Source organism: Pteropus alecto, unplaced genomic scaffold (genome assembly GCF_000325575.1).
Source record: "Pteropus alecto unplaced genomic scaffold, ASM32557v1 scaffold28, whole genome shotgun sequence".
Taxonomy (NCBI): domain Eukaryota; kingdom Metazoa; phylum Chordata; class Mammalia; order Chiroptera; family Pteropodidae; genus Pteropus; species Pteropus alecto.
The window spans coordinates 2,450,932-2,458,590 of NW_006441063.1; positions in this window are offsets into that span (position 1 = coordinate 2,450,932).

Consider the following 7,659-nt stretch of genomic DNA (forward strand, 5'->3'; position numbering starts at 1 on the left):
TAGGGAAAGTAGAAGTTTGAGGGTCGGGCCCAGCTCCTGTGGGGCCTTGGGCCAGGAGGTCACTTAAATCTCTCCAAGCCTTAATTTTCTTATCTCTAACATGAAGATAATGATACTTGCCTCTTAAAAGTGCTGGGAGGAGGGGCAATAGTGTTTGTAAAGGGCTTGGAACAGAGCAGATGAAGGCCTCAAGAAATGGCTGCTATTGCTATAGATTCCTAAATTAGAAAGGATTTTGGAAAGTGTCAGTTCTTGGCCCCATTTGTAGGGAACTGTTTGGGACACATGGTGATAGTTTCTTCCCTTTACAACAAAGCCATGCTCCTTGTGACTCATTCCAGTTGACCAGTTACCAGGGTGATGGTGCAAAGAGTGGCAGTGGTTATAGGTTATTCTGTCACTGGCAGGAATGGAAGGGCTGAGAAGGGCTGTGGGGCAGCTCCTGGGACAAACCCCAAAGAAAGGAGAAATCTACTTCTTTTCTTCTGCTCCTGAGTAAATGGTTTCCAATGGCTTGAGGTTTGGTCAAACCACTAAACAGGAACGGAGACAGAGAAATGCGCAGGCATGCAGCTTATCAATGCAGTGAAAGCGTAGAAAGAAACTCCCAGCTTTGTGGTCACCTGTCCTAGAAAAATTGGGCTGCCTTCCTGGCTGCTGTCTTGAGAGGGTGGTTCCGGATCATTTCCTCTTCCATTCTCTGAGCCTATGGGGCCATCTTGAACAGCAAAGTACTGAGCACAAGGAGGCTCTCAATGTATTGGTTAAGATCCCAGACTATGGAGCCAGACCTCCTGTGTTTGAATTCTGGCTCTATGACTTACCAGCTGTGTGACTCGATTTCAATGTGCCTCTGTTTCCTCATCTGAAAAATGAGAAGACTCAGCTGAATGCCAGACACATGATAACCACTATCGCAATGTTGCCTCTAATGATTATGATTATATTCCTTGGCTACTTGCCCTGCATGGGGAACACCACTCAGAAGGGGAGTGGGTCAACTATGGCCTGGGGCTCAGTTGCAGCCTCACAGGAGGCCTGGTTCAGCCTACGAAATAAGTCCCAGGGAGCCTGCAGGTCAAGCTATCTTTCCACCAGAATCTCTGTAGGTCTTGTTTCACCAGATCTGAACCTTCAGTTCAGGCTCACTTCTCCCCTTTCTCTCCCTACCAGGTGTGCTCAATTAGGAGCTTTCCCACCTGTTTCTTCTCCATCTCCCTGGTTCCAGGCAGCAGCAGCTCTCTCTTTAGCCCCTGTTTTCATAAACAGTGTTTCTAGCACACAGAAATGCCAAGAGTGCAGGACCAGAGCCTGACTGGAGTCCTGGCTCCATCCCTTACTAGCTTTTGGCCCCAGGCAAATCATATAACTTGCCTGAGACTCAGTTTTCTCATCTGACAAATGGAGATCAAATAGCTGCCTACCCTATTCCCCAGGGGGCTTTAAGAATCAAACATGAATGCTTTTAAAGGCACTCTGTAAGCTGGAAAGCACCAAGCAAGCCACCCACTACAAATTTTCATTCTCTTTTTGTCCTTACTCTGTTGACCTATTGTTCAAAGTGAGACTGTTAACTTTTCTGCTTCTTCTAGCAAGAGTTTCTCTTTCCTAACTACATCTGTCAGATATTACTGTGTAACAAACCACCCCAAAACACGGTGCCTTAAAACAACTGTTTTTTCTGAGTCTTTGGGCTGGCTGTGTGCCTCTACTGATCTGAGCTAGATTTGCCTGGCCTCATTTATGTGCCTGTGGTCAGTTGTGTGTTAGCTAGGAGACTGGTGATTTGGGCTAAGCTCTCAAGTGTCTGAGGCCTCAGCTGGAACAACAGAGCAAACTCAGTTCTGCTTCACTTGTCTCATTCTCCAGCAGGCTCTCTGAGTTCTGTTCTCATGGCAGAGATACAAGAGCAAGAATGAGGAAGCCAAATCATGCAAGAATGCAGGAAGAAATGTGTATATACTTCTCAAGGCTCTAATGGTGTAGTTTGCACATTCTTATGAGTGTGAAAGTCCATATGTGCCCTGTGAAATTCTGTAGGAGGGGCACCTACCTCAGCGCTCAGGACTTGGCCTAACACCTCCATGCCTGCTTGAGCACTCTCATATGTGACCATATATATCTCCCTTTTGAATATTTCTCCCCTTTAAATGTAGGGCTTTTATGCAGTACATAATCTGAACATCTTTACATGGCAGCCCTGAGAGCACCTGTGTCAGAGGGAGTACACAGAGTTCTGACCCCCTCACAGCCTCATTTTTTTCATCTGTAAAATGGAGCTAATGGCTGCTTTGCCTCTTATAATGAGTATCCACATAAATAACATGAGCTAATTCATATGAAAGCAGTTCTTAAACTGTGAGCTCCAGAGATGTAAGTTCTTATTACAGATAATAGTAGAATCTGAGTAGATAAGTTTTAACCATGGAACCAGGGAATAAAATTCAAAAGAAGGGAAGAGGGTTTTCAGTGGAGGGAACGAGCTAAGAAGGAAAGCTGAGACCTAGTAATTAAGAAGTTCCAGGAGAGCTGGCAGAGGGGAACCTGGATAGGGGCAATGGGTAAGGGGTTTCTTTTGGACCATGGCAGGCCTAAGGGAGAGAAGTGCCCAGGGGGAAACTGGGTCAGCAAGAATGAGGAGAACTTAAGGGAGCCAAGGCTCCAGGCCTTGTTGCTTGTACAAAGGACTGTGAGTATGGGGCCAATGCACATTTGGCATCACTGTTCATTTCTAGTTTCTGGCAGGCAGGTGGATCCTCAGCTCATTCCTTTGCTGAGCCATTCTCTGGATCTAGCTGCCTGCTGGCAGGCTCTTCTCTAAATCAAAATAAACTGATCCCCTGAGGCGCCCTGGTCTTCCACCCAGCTCTCCCTCTGTGCCATCCCCTGAGCTAGACTATCTGAGGAAGATCCAGGTACTACCTCCAGGTATTCCCAGGTTTCTTGCAGCCCCCACATCCCTGGAGCACTAAGCATGGTCCCCGAGCCTCAGGGCCTCGCATCCTGTTCCCCTCCTATAGCAAGCAGTGAGGTGGGGAGCACCCTGAAATGAGAGTCACCTTCTCTAGAAAAGTGCAGAGTGCACAGCTGAGATGACAGCCCTCTAGTAGGCAGGGGTGGAGGTGAGGGGGTAGAAAGGGGCAGGAAAATAAAAGAAGATGAAGGTGAGAAGAGGGAGAAAAGGTGATAGGGTGGAAATGGAGGCAGAGGAAGAAAGAGGGGGAGAGAAAGGGGTAATAAAAGGCAGAAAGGAAGGGCAAAGGTGATAGGATAGAAGGAAAGGGGAATGGGAAGTGTGGAAAGGAAAGGAAGAAAAAAAAGAGAAGGATAGCAAGGAAGATTGTAAGGGAGGGAGAGAGGAGACAGTGAGGAAGGAGGAGAAAGGAAGGTAAAGTGGAGTGAAGGGGAGGGAGGGTGGAGGCCAAGCTAGGGAGAAGGAAATGAAGTAGGGGAAGGGAGAGCAACAAGGGAAAAAAGGGAAGAGAAATAGGTAGGAGGAGGAGGAGAAACAGGACAGAAGAGAAAGGAAGAGGGCAAAAAGGAAGAAGAAAACAGGATGGGAAAGCTTTGACTCTGCTTCTTGTCCTTTATGACTCCAGTTCCCCAGCACCAACTCCCCCTACACACATATTTCTATGAGGAACTCTCCATTAAAAAGGAGAATAAGGGAAGGAAGGATCTTGAGAAAAGTTAGGTATATGAGTTCATATGAGTTCTGAAGTGCCACATCCTAACCTTGGACATCTGAGTGGCTGGAGACAAAATTCCTGGCCCACTGCCAGCAGCTGGACAGACTCTCAGGAAAGTCAGTGATGACAAGTTCAAATCTCTCCTCTGTCTAGAAGATTCACTAGTCATATGACCCTGGAAGCAGCTAGTAACTTGCCCTGGGCATTAGTTATCACACTTACAAAATGGGGATAATTTAAATGCCTGTTTTACAGGGATGTTGAAGTTAGATTGAGTTAAACAAAGAAATAACCAACCAAAAGAAATGTAAAGACCATGGTCTCAGTAGTTATGACCCAGCATTTTATTCAATGCCTGTAGGAGATGCCAACTGGGGCTGCACCTGGGCTGGCGCACCCATCTCTCAGCTGCTGTATGTTGGCTGACCCCTTCTCAGATGGTAGCCCCCTTGCCCAAAAATGCCTGGGAGATTATCACCCCTACCTTCTATGGCTACCAGCAGCCGCCAATGTCTGTCTCAGGAGGAGATGAAAAAACCTACCCCATTGCCTCAAGATAGGCAACGCCAGAGCTCCACGAAGGATCAGGCTGGGTCAAGACTTTAGCTGAACCCACATCCTTCAGCTTTCTCCCTGCTCCATCTTGCTTCCTTCATTGGCTTCTCTTGAGTCCTCTCTCAACAGGTCACTTGCACTTGAATTCTTGTTTCAAGTTCTGCTTCTAGAGACCACCTAAAACAGCACTGTCCTGAGGATTAGTTGTCAGTGTACTGATACCAAGAATTGGCCTAAGATTGGTGACAGGGTTCCCCAGAGACAGGAGGGCCACACACAGTCCTGTTCTTACCCAAAAGTGCCATGTCAGGTCAGTTCTAAATGAGCCTTTGTCAAGTTCCAGGCTGAGCTGGGCTGGTCTTACCTATCCTGGGAGTATTTGAAGAGGAAGTTGGGTGGGATTCAAATGACTTAAAAAAAAAACAAGCTGAGAGAGGTGTCCCCCAAGGCTATGGTTTCCTAGGACATAAGGCAACCACCAGTCTTAGCAAATAGAGCTGATACTGTATCTCAAACATTTCCAAATGACCTCTGGGAGGCCAAAGCTTATGGAGAGGGAGGCTACTGATCTTGAGGGATTGTGGGGATGAGGGAGTTTAGGAGTAATTTAGGGGATGAGAAGGAGTCAGGGAACACTTAAATGGGAGAGGTGCCCACAAAACTTCCCATTTCATGTGAAATTAGTCTGAGGATGTCCTCATTTGCATAAGGTTAATAAATTTGCATAATATTGCTTGAGGCCCTAACCACCAGTACAAAAAATAAAATAACATGAATCAATTAGCGGGATGGTCTGCAATTGGAAAATCCCTGGTGTTAGGGTATCTCCTTCTCCTTACTCAGGAGCACTGAGTTGGCTCAGCTCAGCTGCCTGGTGGAGGGGGAGGAGGTGTAGGAGGAAGGACCATTGGAAGAAATCACTGCCACCACCCTGCCTGAAAGTGGGGACTAGCAGTTGGGCACAAGAGGTATGAAATCAGGGCCTGAGCCAGCAGATATAGGCAGCAGGCCCTGGCTGGTGGAGGAGGCATGAGAGGACAGCAAGGATGAAAGGACAGGTGAGGTAATAGTCTGTTGTGTGTTAAAAGATGGATGCTCATCAGCCCAGACCCCATGTTATTGAGGACCTTTTCTGCCTCTGGCCTGAGCTACATATTCTCTCATTTGATTCTTATGACAACCATATGAAACTGGTACAATGACCGCATTATAGAGATTCAAAAACATAAGTTCAGAGGGGTTACATATTTGTACATGATAACACCAGCAAATGGTAAATCTGGGCCTGCCCTGCTCTGGAGGCCTATAGAAACCTACCAGTGAGAATGACACCTGGTCTCCAGCAGGAGCACAGTAAATATCTGTTGAATAAATGACTGATTATGTGAGTGAAACGGTTTAGAGCAGGCCTCTCCAAAATGTACCACTTTGGCGTGTGAATTTTTTTGAGTTAAAGGCAGTCGATACTCTGCAGGCTCAAGAAAAACTTTGACCTCTCTCTTAAAGAATTTAAATTGGTGCCTTGCCCCTGATAAGAGTTATCAACAGAAATAATCTCGTATGACCTGTCTATAGGGCAGGGCAAACTCCTAACTACTGAACATCTGCTCTTCTTATCATCCTGCAAATGGCCTTCCTCCTCTCTAAGGCCCTAAGATACTTTACCTTATCTGTAGCTCAGAAAGTCATATACACCTAATTTCCTCTTTCTGTCTCTGAACTTCTCATGTATAAGGGATCTCTGACTCTCTCATGTAAGTGGGATTCCCATATGTATGTATATGATTAACTGTGGTCATTTTCTCTTGTTAATATGTCTTATGTTGATTTGATTATTAGATCAGTAGAAAGAACCTAAGGGTAGAGGAAAGTTTCTTCCTCCCCTACATGGGAATGAGCTTTGAGAGAAGGTGAAAGTCAAACAGAGGATGCTGTATAGCAGTTCTTAAGGGAAAACAGGTTAAAAGTGAATTGCAGGATGCAATTTCCTTAAAAAAAAAAAAAAGGCAAGCTCTATCAGTCATCTCCGGAGTCCAGAAACATGCAGCCAAATCATGTTTATTTCTGTGAGCTGGCCTTTCAGTTCCTCTATGGCATTACCCCATCTTTTCCTCTCTGCTTGCCCACCTTCTGAGCCCTGCCAAGCACTCCCCGGCATCTACGTTTTTTGATTCTGGTCTAGAACCTGTGATGCTTGGTGAGGACGCTGAAGTCATAACTAACCATAGCTAAGAAGCCGAGATCATGGAGCCCAAACCTGTTTCCCACCACTGAAACTACAAGGGCTCTTATCTTCCATTCCCATCCACTAGAAAACCTTTGTTGATGAATCACCAATTTCCTTCTCCACATCTCCCCCTCTTTTTGCATTGATTCTGATGGTTTAAAATAACTCTCAGGGATTTTTTGCTTTTGCCTTCCCTGAACCTCCTCTTCTCCCAAAGTCACTGTTAATGAGTCAAATTGCCCTTCGACTTGAATTACAGGGAAAGCAGCCTCACCCACTGTTCACGATAGATGAGTTGCCTGCCCCCAGATCCACACTGGCCTCGTTGCAACGACTCAGAGTGGATGTTTATTTTTGAATTCCACATCCTTTATCTGAGAAAATAGACTACCTATGGGAAACAATTACCTACCACTTACCCCACAGGGCTGATGGGAGCAGATGGCACGTGCGATGGAGAAGCAGCACAGTGTATTAATGTCATCAGCAACGATCACAGCCATAATGAATCCACATTTCGGGGACTGAAAAACAAAGAGAGGAAAGAGCAACAGCTGGGCACTTCAGCCAGATGTGGTCACAACCACCCAAACGGCTTGTTCCAGTTTCGCTTAATAGGCAGAGAACAGTGTGAAGCTACATGGGACTCACAGGAAACAGCCCCTGCTTTCAACCCTGCCTATTATCAGTGAGCCACTCGGCAGGGAGCACAAGGCATTCATTGTTTACCTGGGCCCACCGAACTACTTTCTTCTGCTATGACTGAATAAAGAATGTGTGTGCGTGCATGTGTGCATGCGTGCGTGTGCATGCACGTCTCTGCTCATTCTGCCCAGAAGGAAATGCTGGAGAGTGTCATAGTAAGGTCTCTAATGCTAGGTGTAATATTCAAACATAATACATAATGGATGTGAGAGAGACCTGCAACAACACTTTACGATTTGCTGAATTTGGATACTGTGATATCAGCCACTATAAAGACAGCATGACAGGTCAATTTCTTATCTAGAGAAAGGACAAGGATAAGGACCAATGATCCAGCCAGCATCCCTGACACTTTATAGGGGTTTGGGCAGAAAAGGAAAAATCACTCCACTGGAGAATCTCTCCAACCCCTGCCCAGCTTGCCTCACAACCAAAAATTTGCTCCCCACTCCCACTCCCCCAGCACCTTTGCTTTGGGCTTTC